Source organism: Haemorhous mexicanus, chromosome 4 (assembly GCF_027477595.1).
Source record: "Haemorhous mexicanus isolate bHaeMex1 chromosome 4, bHaeMex1.pri, whole genome shotgun sequence".
NCBI classification, from domain to species: Eukaryota; Metazoa; Chordata; class Aves; order Passeriformes; family Fringillidae; genus Haemorhous; species Haemorhous mexicanus.
This window is the reverse complement of record NC_082344.1, coordinates 35,697,286-35,714,218: the sequence shown is the minus strand read 5'-3', so window position 1 is coordinate 35,714,218 and position 16,933 is coordinate 35,697,286.

Here is a 16,933-nt window from a genome sequence, read left to right as displayed (position 1 = left end):
CACTTGCTACTGGCTGACATGTTCTCCTGAAAGGAAGGCAGACAGAAAGCCAATAAAGTTTGGTGAAAAGGGTAAGTAAAAGAGGTTAAAAAAGTCACCCACATAATAAAATTAAACACAGCATTCCAGGTGTAAACATTTTTGTTTCTAATTTGTGATGTAAATGCAGAAGCCTTCATTTCTGACATGGAAGATAAACATCCTCTCATGGGAGTGGCTGTGGAGCCAGGAATACCCCTGTGCCTTGGATCCTGAACATGCTGACTGCAGCATCTCAGGACCAGCACACCCCTATTCCCTGCATTGCCTATGGATAAAAATCACAGTTTATTTTTTTCCCTGTGGGGAACCTACATTCCTAGCTCTGGGTTCCTGCTCTGTACCAAGCATCCTGAGTAGTTTTTGTCTAGAAGTTCATTACAGGATGAAATGATGGGTTTTTTCCCTGTACAGCTCATAGCTCCCTTTCTACTAAAAAATGATAGTAAGCTTTATTTCTTTTATTCAAAATTCTGTCCTGCCCTTTCCAGTGTCAAGTTTCAGTAACATCAAAGTGACTACTAATTGTGTTTAAAATCAGGCAGTGAAATTCATGTTCAGAGTATGTCTGCAAGGAAGGCTGGCTGACCTGAACCCTCATTATGATGATCCCTTGTTTTTTAAGTGTCAGATAATGAGTATTGCCAAATGGGCTTCACATCTTCCATTGAAAGGACCAGTACACTCACAGGCTGATGCTGATGCACTCAAAATTTTTGACAAGAACTCCTTGATGTTGGATAATGAATGCACTTCTTTGACTTGGACCACAGTATACACATTCATACACATTTAGGAATTCATCAGTAGTTACAGATCTGCTCTTTGAGAAGTAACACACTGTAGGGCCTCCTCAAAGTTGGTATGATCATTTTAAAAAAATATAAAACCCCAAACAACTGGTCAATGCCCAAAATTTTGTCAGAAGTGAGGAACAGATCTGCAAGAACAGCCTTGACTTTCTTCATCTCCCAGGTTGTATTCTGGGGACCACTTTGGTGTTTTGATTTAGGCAGAGCAGGTCTAGTTCTCATTGAGTAGGGAGATACACTATGTGTACACGAGGAAATTATACTGGAAAATATTTTTTCTCTTGGCATTACCATGCAAAAATAAATTTATAGGGCAGTGATAAAATGGATGAAGTGGCACCTTTGCTCTCAAAGATAAAGTTCATTATGTCAGGAATTTAACGATAGCACTTTGAAAAAAATAAAGAGGATTAAAAATGAGATATTAAGCTGTAAAAGTAGGTCTCACTACTTGGAAAACATGGGTCTTATATGTATATGTATCTATCTATCTATCTATATATATATATATATATGTTACTGTTCAGAGCTTAAGTAGGCACTTGGGATTTCATGTGAAGTGTTACTTGGGTCTCTCTCATATCTCTCCTTCTACATATATGAGAGAGAGAGTTCAGGTTCTTCAGCCTCAAAATCTCCTTTCAGCCACACCTAATGTTTTAATTAAAATGTACATGTCATCTTTTCTGGCCCTGCAATTTATTTTTTATTAGCAGAAATTAATTTATTACAATCTCTACAAAGAAAGATAGCAAAATCTGCTAAGCAATGTATTAAGCAAATCTCACACACATAGAGTAAACTCCTGTTCTTCTGAAGTTGCAGAGTTATTCTTCACTTCTTTTCTTTTGAAGAAAGCCTAAAACTGACTGTCTCTTGTAATTGAATGGAAATCATGAGTTGATCAAACCATCATCTGAACACAAAATGCACAGGTCTGGGAAACGTTGTAACAACAGAACAATAGAAGTACAAAATTAGATAAAACTTTTAGAGAAACAAAAAGAAAGCCAACAGTGGCACTGTAGTATAAACAAATATTTTCTCCAATGAGTGCTTCCATGAAAAAGTTTTTGGTTTTGTAGCAGGAAGAGAGGAATAGAATTTACACTGAAAAATCTGCCTGTTCAGCTCAAAAGCTCTTGGAAGGCTAGGAAGTAGAGAATGGCATAGAAATGAAACTACCAGTTAAAACCAAATTGTGTTTTGCCAGTGTGCCAAATAAGAAGCCATTGAATCAAATTGGGATGGCAGAGAATATAGAGCAACATGTATTTCATAAACAACTGTGTGAATTATTTAAAATAATTTATATGCACCAAAGAGAAATTATTGCAAATTAATCTATAAACAAAAAAACAGACTAAATATGTCAGTAAAAATATTTATCAGAAATCATTTAACCAGCAAAAATCTACACAGCAAAAATCTTGTTTAAATGAATTAGTGAATGGAAGGAGACTTTCTTCAATAATGTAATCAGTGGCTGCAGCTGGGGCTTTGTGTTGTTCACAGAGATGCACATTCAATGCACTTCAGCAGTAAATGTCCACCCCACCCTACATTTGCTGTGATACCAATTCAATGTAAGCATTACTTATTGCTTCAAATGCATCAGAGTCACGTGCTGTGTTCATTCTGCATGGAAAATAAACCATATATTCTTCAGCTGAAGCAGATACCAATGTGCAGTAATTCTACAGAAGCATTCAAGAATACTGTGGACTTGGGACTGTTAAGGACACAGAAATTAGGCTTGCATCTGTAAAAATTGATGATGATTTCACTGAAGTTTTTTTAGACTTGTTTTAAGATAAAGTTTGACTGCTATCTTCTTCCTAAAGCGAGCACATAAATCTGTCCAGTCAAATCTGACTTTGCCTACACTCCTGAAACATGTTCAGTTGTAATCAAGAGATGTTACACTGAATTTTGACTGGAAAAAGGATTGAATTAAGCACATGCATCTTAGATTGTTCTAAAGGTAACCTGACAAGTTATCTTCAATAAAGCAATAAGCACTACTATGTCAAATATTACATAGTTCAAAAGAAATTTTGTGTAACTTTTAGGAGATCTCAGTGCAAGTTTGAGGGAAATTTGTAGCCAATCACAGAAATTTAAGTCCTATATCTGACTTTTTGTTTTGGCAAGAGTACTCTTTATTGCCTTCTTTTATGGAACAGGCTAAAACCAGTTCAGAACTGTAGTGTTTGGGCTTCCCTAAACACTGATTTAGTGTGTACTGGCTATGTTTTAATATCTTAATATTAAGGAAGTGAGAGATTGGAATTTTGATTTGCTTGATTACTGTGAAATTTTTTCTTCCCTTCACTAGTTAAATTATTAATAAATAAATTAGCATGTATTTTGCAATCTAGAGAGAGTTTAAATATATACAAAATAAGATAATGAATAAAAATCATATTTCTTTGCTAGGACATACTTTGACTTCTATTTAACTGTCATTTCAAAACACCTTAACAAATACATTATTTCATATGAGGTATTCTGCAGGGTTTACACCAACTGGGCACACTTCACCACACTAAACTGGCTACCAAAAATGGCTGTTCTGGGTTCACCTACTTTTTTTTCCCCATCTCTAATCTGGGAAGGTAGACACATCTTTTTATGAGTGTTGATATCTGAAACCTCTTTGGGTGTTGACAAAGATTAGTACACTGTTGTCCCTCATGGGTGTTCATTTTGGGATTGTTTTTCATATGCTACCAGCCACACTCTTTTATTTTTTGATGTATTTCTCCTGTATTAAAGCAAAAGGAGAAAAAAGCCCTTTGATCTCTCACCACAGCATCCCTAATCTGTCCAATTTAAGAAAAAACCTTATATCACACATCTTGTCAAATGTAGCTTCTTTACTTGGCTATAACAGATTAAAAGTTGAGTCTTTTGACTGCTAATAGCAGCATAACTTCCCACCACATCCTGAGCCACACACACACCCACACCCACACCCACACCATTTTCTTGTTCTTATTAATGTATTTGAACTTCTGTGCTTACAAGGTTAAACAACTGTTTTGCTAAAAATACCAGGCAGTAGTGGTTTGAAATGGTCCACTGCAAAACCAAGCTGCCATCACCACTGTGATTGCCTGCTTTTAGTCACACCCCTCAGAAATGTCCTCCTGGGGATGCCTTAGCCATGCCTCAAACTGCTGGTTGCTCTCTTCTGGTAACTTTTCTTACATGCAAATTCACATCAAAACACAGATACTTTGGTATATTTGATGGGCCTCCTCAGCCCTTCTGTTAAAGCCTTGAATTGGCCTGGGTGGTGTTTCAAGAGCAGATTCCTGACCCTTTATTTTCTTCTTACTCTTTGCTCTCCTTAAGGCTCCACTTGCTCCCCTATCAAAAAAAAAAAAAACCCAAAAAAGCCCCCACAAAACAAAGTAAAAACAACAGCAACAAAACCCCAAACAAAAACCCACAAAACAAACCAACCAACCAAACAAAACAACAAAAAAGGTATTTGCAGAGAAAAGTAGTTGATAAGAAAGACAGGATTGGCAGCTGTGAAGAGATCTCCACAGAATCCAGCTGTGCAAGCAGCTACATTGCAGATGTCACCTTTCTCATCTCCTACTGTGTATCAAACTGGAAGATCTGTGTCTAAGAGGGAAGAAATGGAAAAAGGTGGTTCCTTTTTCATGCACATTTACTCCTTTAGCTTTGAACGTTGTCAAATATGAATGCTTAATGCTCCACACATCTGTTCTCTAAAATCTGGGAAAACACAACACTTTGCAAGCCAGTCCTGTCAAATTCATGCCTGTGATCTGAAGGAAAAAATTTTAGCAGAGTCAATGCCCTCTTAGTCCTTGCTATTATTTCTTGCATACACTGTATATTACAGTTCAATGAGATCTATGCTGATTTTTCCGTAGATATTGGAAGAATATTTCCCAAACCTGTTGGCTTAAACCCAAAAGAACCCCTGCAGCCAAAGCTACTCTGCAACACTACCTCCTCTTTTCAAGGGTGCTCAGTCATGCTCTTCCTCAGGTCAATACTAAAGCAATAATTGTCCAGGATTTTAGACAAACAAGTTAGCTTGTTTGCTGGTGAAGAATAGGACTATGTCTTCAAAGGAATTAGAAATTAATTGACTTTTTACAACTTCCACAAGACCAGGAAGGTTTTTTTTTTAATATGCTTCTTAAATGTTGAACTTTGGGAAATCTACTCTTCATTAGGGGAAGCCCATCAGCAAAGTGAAACAAAATGTGAAATGCCTCATCTCCTAGTGTTAGACAGGAAAGTGCAGTCCAAATCCAGGTTCCAACACTGGTAACTGCATTATAGCTGAAAGTACTTTCACAAAGTTTGTAGAGCAGATTTGGTGGCATGGTAATGAGGAATGATTAGCCATACCTCTCATTAGGGTTCTTCCTGCATTGAAAGTAACAGTTTCTTATTTTGGTTTTCTTTCTCCAGGTAACCCCTGATTGATGTTTATTAATTTTATTACATAAGCATTTTTGGTTTAGCTTATATTAATAAGAATTATTTTGAATTCAGCAAAAGGAAAAAGAAAGAATGAAAGCATGATTTGTTCAAAGACACTACGAAACAAAAGTGATGTTTTGCTCATAAGGAGCCATAGACAGAAGTGGCTTCTGTATTTGTGCTTTTGTTCCACAATCATCTTAATATGCCTATTCAGCTCATATTTCCCTCCTTTTTTAATTGTTTGTATGAATAGATTATGGGAGTGAATTGCATAAATATAACTAACACAAATCCCAAGCCACACCTTGCCTTAGTTTCTACATGAAATCTATTTTATTATCCCAAGTATAAATAATTGCATCAATATTTTCCGGTTAGTAATGAAATGTGTGCACATCAATTGATTTTTTTATGGTGGTAATATTTCTCATATCAATATATTCTCACCAAGAAAAATGTTAATCCAACATGATCAGGCTTCATTAAAGTGTTTGGAGCTTCCTAGCTCCTGAAATCTGCTTTTCAAATGAACACTGAATTGAGATAAAACATTAAAATCTTCCCAGTCTACAATTTTTACATATATTAAAGGACATGTATACTCAAATCACAACATGCTTTCTTAAAAAGCCTACAAAAATGATGAATCAAAAGAGAAAGAGGCATCATATTAAATGATGTGTTGAGCCTGAAGTAGTTAAGACTACAATTATAAAATACTTCTAGCAATGCTTTAAAAGAAAAAGACACAACCTAAAAATTATAGAAATTATTATTAACAATTAAAGCAATCCTGCATACCTTTAAAATGGTAAAATTATGTCTGTTGGCTACTACATATTTGCCTTACAAGAGAGCTGACAATTACTAAAATATCTGAAGAACATTTCTGTTCTTTTCTTTTACTTAAAAAAAACCCCTAACCCTGTACACAAGATAGAAGCTTTGCATTAGCTTCAGAGAATACAAGATGAAGCTGTTAAATGCCATTGTATTTTATTACCAGCCTCACCTCCCTTTTTCCTTTTAATCATAGGATACTCTAGCTATTTCTAGGTACTGGATAATTAATTAAATGTCCAGAAGATGTTTCAACACATTTATTGCAGTGTCTATTCTAAGCCCACAACTTTCCTTATCTATCAATACCTAAACATTCTGGCCTATGTTCATGTGGAAATTGTAGGGCTAGCAGGGCTTCACTGAAGCTTGTCTAAACCCAGATGGCACAGAAGGTTTGCACCTAGATAAGGTTTACATTTCACGCTCCCACCCAGCACAGAAGAGCATCAGCCATCTGAAGCCCCCCAAAATGCCAGTGATGCCCTGCCAAGCTCCCAACAACCAGCTCACAGCTCCCCATGCTCCCAGGGCAAGTGCATTCTGCTGGTACAGTTTCCTCCCCCATCACCCCAGCTCACTGCTCTCAAGGCTTCTGACAAACATGCACTTCCCCAGGCCAGGAGGCACTGACTTGCATTTAGCTGCAAAGTTTGTGGCTACAGAATGAGAACTTGTCTGAGAAAAATATGCTACATATTGGAATAATATGAAGGTGCACATAAATCATCTATACAGCTCTAAGGGATTTTGTTCAGAGCAGATTAGGCATGAGCAGACGTTAAAAGTTACAGGGAGCAATGTTCAGACTGGCCTGATTTAGCAAAGACACTTAGGTAAAAGCCACTGCAGAGGAGCCATTTTCTTGATATAAATACAAAGATTATTTATACTTTGATTTAAATGTGTAGTAAACAAGAATATCATATTGACTAAAAAAACCAAATTGCATTGTGGAAAGCTCTTCCCAATCATCTGTGTCTATCCACATTTCTGCTGTCAGTAAGGACTAAGCTCTGGTGCGGATATTTTTAATTTTTATTTGCTATATGTTTGTCTCACTACCAACATAGAACAGCTAATAGTAATGATTGACAAACTATTTTCATCTGAAACATAACTCTATTTCTACCAAGAATTTATAAAATATCTGAGTCAAAAATTTCTGAGTCAAAACTGCCAGGACTTCTCCTACATAAAAGAGCTTAATTTGCTGAGATATATGATTTTTTAAAAATTATTTTTAACTGGAGGAATCAGCTGTCTGTCATACTTTTGTTAGTGCTCAACCAGAGAAATATGGTGTTGTGTTCTTCCATGGTTCAGTAATTTTGTTGCCTTTACCCCAGAGATTAGCTTTTTTTCTTTTAACTCCAAAAGCCTTGATATTTGGTAGATACTAAGTGCTTTTGCTTCAGTAGCTTTGAGCCTTTAAGATACTTTTGGCTTTGCAGATTATGATCTAAAATATCCAGGGAACAGAGAAGACTGTGGTGACAGCTATAATTATGAGACAGACCTCATGTAGGCTTCATTATTAGACACTTCCCAGAACCAAGAGGAAAAGTAATGTGTAGGCTGTTCACACAAAATGCTGCAACAGCACCCACCAGTGAAAATGCAGAAAGATAAAGGTCTTCTTTGGTAGATTGGCCACTTTCCAGTCCAATGCCTCCCCCTCCAGTATGCTGCTGCCCAAAACATACATTTCATTGATCCAAGCTAATGCAAAACTTAGCAAATATCAGAGTCGAACACTACATGGAAAAAATATGCCAACCTATTCTGAAAATTAAACTTGATCCTAAGCCAAAATCTATGAGAATTTTTTACAGATACGCCAGAGAGACATTTCTTAGTAGATGTGGCTGAAATTTAAATAATTCTTGCTTTGGTTTTGGGCTGAATTCTTCAGAGACTATGTGTCCTTTGGAGTAAATTTCATAGGGCATCGTAGAAGTTCAGTCTTATCTTGACAGAGTCCTCAAGAGAGTACCATTAAAAAAAGTAGCCTAAAGCATTCAGTTCACATTTAGGCACTATTGCCCTCTGGAATTCAAAGCCTCCTGGTAAACAGCCAAACTTCATATATAATGTATGGACCAACTAAGAATGAGATACACAAGACTAGCAGAAAGCTATGACAAAAGCAAATGCTAAAAGGAAAATAAGGAAGTGTTTTAACCTATTTTTTTTCCCTTGGAACTTGAAACATGACTCTGCACTTCATCTGCACCCAGCTGGAACATGATTACCACTTCAGCAGACAAGAGTGCACAATTTACATATCCTCTGCACTACACATCCTAATTGCTGCCTGGTTGAGTCAGAGCTGGGGAGGTTTAACCAGTTCTCTAACAGGATTTGCATTATCTCCTACATTTTCTGCTACACCCACGGTAGCAAATTTGTCTAGTTTTGGTTAATAGGGTGTTTGCTACCCCTTAAACAAGCAGGACTCTTTCTTGAATTTCAGACTAATTTGCAGTCATGATCTAGGTACCTTTCTTACCTTGCTTCATGGTAGTCTGATGAATTAATTTTTATAGTTCTGTCCCTTGGACACATACACCTGACTATATCAAACACTTTAGAAAATTTTCCTCAATGTTTTTCAGTGCAAAGTAGTGCACAATATAAAAATCTTATTACTATTTTCATTATTTATTTGAAGCAGAATGTCTCTTGTGTCATGTAGGTAGTTAAATTGTGCCTATCCATCCTTTTAAATACCAAAAACTCTGCACACAATTACTCTCCCAATTCTGCTACAATTACTAATGTGGGTTCAGCAGTGGGTAGCTATGGATGGCTATTTTGGCATACAATTGAAATGTTTAAATTTACCTTACCCTGCTATGCATGGGTATATCTAGAGAATAAAATACATAAGCAAAATACAATGAAAAATGTGATTTATGGCCTTTGTGAAATGTTCCTCTCCATTTGCACCTCCCAAGTGTCTCAAAACTGACACTTTATACATCAGTGTCTCTAACAGCACACATCATGTTACAAAATGTGCTAAATAAAATCATTTCTCAGTATAACCTGTGGTTTTAGTTTGTCCTTTGCTGTCTCCAAAGTTATTCTCAGCTTGATCTCAACCCAAAGATGATTTTCTCACAGGCAAGTTAGAAGAGTTCTGCCTCTTATTTGCACTGTAATTGCCTAGGGAGAAAAATCCATCCATCCCCATCTTAAGCTCTATGGTTTTGTTCAAATTAATCTTTTTAAAGGATTAAATTTCAAGATTTTGTAATTTGAAGCCTCAGATGGGAAAAACAAATCAAGTCAATTCTGGAGAACAGTTTCAAGGCTTTATTTGTGAGGATGTGGGTAAACTTTTGCATCAGCTTAGCCAGGGACACAAGGATCTTCTAACTGCTGGGGATGACGTGAGCCAGCATGGAACCTGCCTTTCTGTGTTCCTGGGCTTCCTCCTGTTCCATACTTCAGGAGATGTCTAAACACTCCCAACCTCCCTCATCTCCTTCTCATAAGATTTGTCCTCCAGACCCTTACCCAGCTCTGTTGCCCTTCTCTGGGCACACTCCAGTTCCTCCATGTCTTCCTTTTAGTGGGGGGCCCAAAAACTGAACGCAGGATTTGAGGCACAGCCTCACCAGTGCTGAGTACAGGGGGACAATCACTGCCCTGCTCCTGATGGCCACACCATTGCTGACCCAGGCCAGGATCCACTGGCCTTCTTGGCCACCTGGGCACACACTGGCTCCTGTTCAGGTGCCTGTTGACAGCACCCCCAGGTCCTTTTCTGCTCTGCAGCTTTCCAGCCACTCTGCCCAAGCCTGTGTGGTTGTTGTGACCCAAGTGCAGGAACTGGCATTTCACCTGCACTTGGGGTTTCACCTGATAGAAGCTCATATAATTGGCCTGACCCCTCAATCCAGCCTGTCCAAATCCCTCTGTGGAGCCTTCCTGTCCTCCAGATCAACACTCCTACTCAACTCGTCACCTGCTAACTGGCCAAGGGGGGCCTCAGTCCCCTCATTCCAATTGTCATTAAAGATATTAAGGAGGACTGGCCCCAGTACCATGCCTTGGGTAACACCATCTGTTTGACTGAGTCAAACTGAGAGCTGTGAAGTTGTTGTCTGCTCTGCAGTTGGATCCTTTAATGTTTTTGCAGGCCATGAGACAGAAAACCTTGTTGATTTGTAGACAGGTCAATAAATTAGTTCTATAGAAGACTTGACTGCTGAAAGACAGTACAATGTACTCTCTCAATATTATGATATATGAAAATATTTACCAATTTTTAGATTGTTTTACTCTTTCTAAGATAGCGAGAAAGTTTTTTAAAATCTGAGAGACATAAAGAAAATAAATGTTTATTTGGTTTACTCTATAGGCCATTCCCTGAAAACTTTAATTTGATACATTACTGATGAAAACGACCCTGACACAAGTTAGTGACAGCTGTAAAATAGGCATTAAAAAGCCTGGGTGCCACTGGTAAAGTTGCCATTGCACTTATTTTAAGCAGTTATCTTGGAGAACTACCCTGGCAGTTTGAAAGGGTAGGAGAGTCATTTGCATAAAATTATCAGAGCTTGTAAAGTTCCTTAATGTACTTGGAAGTGAGGAGTTCCACACAGATTTTTATGGTTGCCACTTTAGCATTGTATGGAGTCATCATTTAAACTTCCAAAAAGAAGCCCCCACAAAACAAAACAAAACAAAAAGAACCCCACCAAAATAACCTACTAGGAAATTAGTGCCTTGAAATGAAAGAATTGGAATCTTACACAAAAAGCCAAAGATTTTCTACAAGACTCTTTAAAAACAGTGATGGTAAAAACTTCCATAATGAAGCTCATGCTCTCTACATCCTGTAAAACACCTGTTCAGCATTCACAGGAGGGCTTCTGTGCCAGAGACCAGGGCTGCTCCATGGGGCTGGGAACAGAATTCCTGGGCACTGAGGGAAACCTTGGCACAGGTTGGACTTCCACTTGCCAGGGCATGCAGCAGCCAAGCTGGGTGCCAAAAGACAGGTCCATTGACAGCCTCAGGGCAGGAGCAGCACAGAGGACAAAGGCACATGGCAGGCCCAAAGTCCATCCAGGAAAGAGGCAGAGCTAAAGCCAAGCACACCTTCACCATGTCTCAGGAAGGGAAGGTGTAGCAGTCCTGAGCTTAAATGATTCCTGGGACCTATGGGCAGTGGGCAGGGGTCTCAGGTTAGACTTCTCAGTGCAAATACAGAATCTTGGTGCTTGCCAGAAGTAGTGGGAAGATTGGTCCTTTTCCCTGCTTGCTTGTCCTGAGCTTTCCTCCCACCTCCATTAAAAAAAAGGGAAATATTTGCCAAAATTATTTTTAGAATCTGCAGTAACACACATTAGGCCAGACAATATTACCTCTTAGGTAGATTACTTTTTCTAGCTGCCTACCTGAATATGTTACCTTGTTTACCTGTCAGTAGCCTTCCACCAAAACTGATGGCATCCAAGGGACAGTCACCTGACAGGTAAGGCTCAGGAGAGGTAAAAAGTTCATATCTTTTTGATTATTCTGTCTCAGCACAGGCTACACCTGCTTCTTGCTCCTGGTCTATAGGGACACCAGTCATTTTTGATAGACTTACAGCTGCAGCATTCATTTGAAACAAAGAAATACTAAAGATACATTCAGACTGGTTTATTATCCATACAAGGTCCTACAGAATGTCTGTCACAGAGAGGGGACATGAATGTGGCAGGGAAGGAACATGACCATCTCACTTCCCAAGCAGTAGATCAAGATCCTCAAAAATGGATCTTTTGTCTTTTACATTGGGATTTTTTAATTATTTATTCCTGTGAGAAAACCAGTCTGTGTAATTATGTTTTACTTGCAGTTTGATTGGAGCGACAGCTCTTTAGGTTTGACTTAAAATGATCTGTGATATTTATGATGGGTTTCTTAATTTTCTGTCTTGAGAGATTCATAGGTGAGCTTCAAAACTGTAAAACAATGTATTTATGTGTCTGAAGTTCAGATGTTAATGCTTTCCATACCCTTTACCCAAAGGTCATCTTGATTACTGCCCTAAATTCCAAGACTAGCCTTTTAAAGAAGGAGGATTGCCAAAATATAGAAAGATATGCCAAGAGAAACCAAAATTATCCCTTTCTAAACATTTTTGAGAAGATGGTTAACATTTTACTGCCTGAACTTTTAGTCTACACTGCACGAAAAAATGCAGCTTGCCTGTAGTGTATGCCTTTCCCATGACCACCTAAGCACAGTGAACAGAAAAGGAGGAGACTGATAGTTTTGGTATTTCCTTTATTAAAGAAAATAAGAGGAAACTGGAAATTTCTAGGATTTACTTTGTACTAGGAAACTCTTGGTAAGAGACCCATAGAGTAAACTGTGAGGAAGACCCTGCTGGAGGGAGATCACCCCTTGCTCAGTTGCTTGGTTTGTAGGTGGAGTCCTGCATTTGTTAGCAACACTGGTGGTGCTGTGCACCACAATAACTCTACGCTGCCCTTTATAGAGTCCAGTTTCAAAGAAAAAATACTCCCCATGTTCCAGTCCAAACCAAATTTCCCAGGCTTAACTTTGGAGATACAGCAGTGTGTATACAACTGTCATACAGGTCAGCTAAAATTTATTAACTCTGCAGCAGCTCTGCAGCCTGTTTGACTAGCACAGTGTTTGTCCCACTGATCTCAGTCACTGTGAGCCAACACAGAGAGGAGTTTTGTGATTGGCATCCCTTCTCTGGGTTTGGGGTGGAAAGAGTGATAGTGAGAATTCTGTTTCACCTTCTGCCTGTTCTTTCATAATATCTTTCTATATATATTAGCCAATTTCAATCAAATCTGACAAAAGGGGTGAGGTCTCATTGGCATTCAGTTCCTGATCTCCTGAGAGACAGAAAAAAAGAAAAAAAAGTTCTTTCCATTCAGACATCAGCCAGTTGATTAAGAGCCTCATGCCTACCCACTGTGAATAATTCTAACCCAATCTCAGCACAGCTCAGGGAAAGATAAATAAGGAACAGGAGAGGAAGCAGAGGATCCTGGTATGAAGCTGAGAAAAGGTGACAACAAGCATCAGAAGGTGACCTGAGATATTTATTTCCTTTAAATGAGACGAAAGTTACAAATCTGTTGGAAATGCAGCTCCATTAGTTCCCCCACTCAAAACCAGCTTGTTTTCCATGAAATGAATTACAAAATATTTTCATCACAATTAAGAATTAAATTTCAATTAACTATTGAAATAAATGTCCTTTCCTACAATGTAGCTACATGAGGATTATTTTTATTGAGACTGATTATCTCACAGTGGAAATGCAAGGGAATTTAATACAGATGATAATTTGTGCAGCTGCAGCAATGTATGGGGGTTTTGTATGTTCATGATAACCCTTCTTGCTATTAGTACCTTCCGTAAAGATGGATGGGAAAAGTCCAAATGACAAATCTTCCCTCTCTAACTCATGGCAAATGAGAATTGCAGGCAGTTATCAGCTGTAACCTTGTTGTGACAAGGATTGTCACTCAGAGATACACAGATCCTTCTGGATACAGCGCTTTGAGCAGAGTCTGCTGAAATAAATGACAAGAGTCTCCAAGGTTTTCATACACATCACTTTTATCAGTCCTCCAGCCTTAAGGCTAAAGATATTTTCTACAATTCCCTTGATTTTGATAATATTAAGAATGTGGAAACAGAATAAAGAGACAATTTTATAAAAGTATGTTTTTAATGCCACTAATCCAGATGTTTCCCAAAATGGTGAGAAAAATGAAACACAGAGTGGAAAGGCTAAATGACTTCATGTTTTTCTACACAATATTGTTATACATAGCTGGTATAGGATAGGAAATTCTGCAATTTTCTCAGGAATGTTGGAAACTTAAAAATTAAGAAAAAAATCCCCTCCTTTATTTGAATTGCTAGTATTTGGAATTAATTGCCTCATGATCCTGGCTGGCAGAGTTTGTATATGCACAGTTTATTAGCAGAAAATGAAAATTAAGTTTAGTCATATCTATAGAACTGGTAATTTTTTGTTTTTGTTTTTGTTGTTATAATTGTATTGTATGATACTTGGAAAGTCTATACTTTTGCTTTCCTAAATGACCTGTACACTTTACACAATATTTATTGCCCATATTTTTTACCAAATGTAAGCATCAAATATTTTCTCCTCTGGATAAACATATCATTATGAAGCATCTTAAAAATTACAAGTAAAGGAAAATAATGAAACTCTTAAAGGTAACCAGCATTCCCTTGGCAGGTCCAGTATCAGATATAAACTCAAAAAAAAATTTTTTTGTAAATAAAGATTTTAGGAGCTCTTTATAGTCTGTTTATGGTTTGACTATTCAGTCTTTAACATGTGCAATAAAGAGGCTCCAGCACTTATGTCATTCCTCTCCCTTGATTTCTCTAGGATTTGTAGATATGTACTGGATAGAAGCCTAGTAAGAAGAAATGTAATTTTGAAGCATAGTTCTTTATTTCCTTTCACTTTTTATAGAGGTAAGTAGAAAAGTGAATGAAAAGAAGTCTAAAGCCACCAGTGTTACTAGGAACTAATTTTGCTCAGATTCTTCATGTCCCAGATATGTTACTGGAGGTCCAGTGCTGAAGCATGTTGCTGTGTTGCCCAACTTCATTTAAACTTTCATATAGCGATATTTGAAAATTCATTATTCTATTTTTCATGTTATTTTATTTTGGTTTTCCTCCATGTTTGTTTGTTTTTTTTTTTTAATAGGAGTGGGAGGAGTGATCTGGATATTTATATTTTTTCTGTGTAGGATTCTTGCACAGGGGATGGTACCTGTTATCTACAGTAAGTGGTACCTCACTTGAGGTCAGTGAAACTCAAGAGCCAAGTAACCATAAAACCCTCTGGAAATGATCAAGCACTCAAAATGGTGTACTGTCCTCTTCCTTTACTGATCTTTGTGAGGAGATATCTATATCCCATTGACCTATGTCTTTTGTGGCCATAGAGAAGGGCATTTTGGGTTTTCAATGCCCATGCCTGATATGCCCCAAGTCTGAAAGCTTTGAAGATTTAACTTACCTTCTGTCCTGGACTCTTAAAATTTTTCATTAATGTTCTATGTTCTTTGAAACTCCTCCACATGGGAGGAGCAATAAGAAGAACAGCAGCAATAATATTTCCAGTAAAATAAAAACAAAATTCATTTTCACAGAGTCATCAGACATCATTATCCCTCTTTTACATATGACAAAATTACAGCATAGATATTAATGATTAGCCTAAGACTACAAAAAATTCAGAGGCTGACTTGAAATGAAGTCTGACTCTTCTCGTTTTCAGGCATCTGCCCTGTACAGTGAGCCATTATCTACATGAATTCAGGTCTGGATTTTTTTACTGCTAACATGAATATAAGTTGCATGAGTATAATATGATGTTAAATTCAGTGTATTGTGTAAAGAAACTAATTACTGTAAGGCTTATTGTTGTGCATGGAAGGAGTTATTACTTTAGACTCAGCCATGCATTGCACATGGATTGTGTATTAGATTCATTTCCAATAGATGAGTGATATTTAATGGAGCTGTTTTACATTCAATGTAGCTTTGGGAGGTCTAATGAACAATTACAGCAGACTCCATGGGAATTTTGAGACAGAGAGCAGAAGTAACAGATGCTGCATGCTTCAAAAAAGATATTTTAATCATATGTGATTTTCATTGTGCAACAATGATGAGGCTCATCACAGAAAAAAAATTCTGGCTGGTTAATAGGCAATATACATAAGTACCAAATATGCACAGTATACACATAAGTACGTAAATATGTATAATAGAGAAAAGTTCTGGATATGCTCTCAGAGATTTGACCTGTAGATTCTGCTTTATTCCAAGGAAACGGGGGACTGAGATGCTTTAAGTCAGCTAACGGCAGAGCCAAATACAACATGCTTCTTTCTTTTTTCTTTCTGTTTGTTAATTTAGACCTCTGCACTATCAATTTAGACCTTTACATTCAAGAAAAAAAACCCAACACTTTTTATGTATATGCAGTTTTTTCCTCATTTCATTCCTTAGGGCAGAAAGCAGCTGTCTTCTGTAAGCCTCACTCACTTTTAGTTTCTGACTTCAGTATCCAAAATGCTGTAGCAAAAGACCTGAGAAGATGAAGTTCTGAGTAAAGCATTTTTATAGACCAGCGCAGAAGTTTGCTTTTACTGTTTCAGATATAAGTTTGAACTTCAGCTGACCTCAAATGAATCTCAAAATCTGATAGCAGTGACCTTCAATTTTAGTACGTACTAATGAACTACTTGCTTTTCCTAGGCTGCTGCTATAAAATACAACATTTCTGGAAGAGAAATACACTAGCTGATAATGCGGAAAAAAACTCTATGTCTAGATGAGTGCCAACCTAATAGCCAAATAAGAGAACTAAAACTTTGACTTTCCTATGTCAAATATTTGCCTCTTACAAAGACAATCAAACGAAAATCTGGTGATAAACTATTATTTCTTTTGGTCCTTATCAAAACAGAGGAGGCTCAAGAAAGGTCTTTATTGTTAAGATATTTTTTAAACAGAGCACTACATATATATTACTGAAAGTGTTTTTCATTTGGTTAGGTTAAGAGGAAAAAGAACATTCCGACTATAAACACAGCTCCAAGTTTGTAAATTTTATTTGGTGCACTGGCAATACTTTAAAATGAGTCTTGTTTTTATGAGTATGGCTTGCTGCTGTGTGGAGAACTAAATTGTTACTGGAACTGAATAAA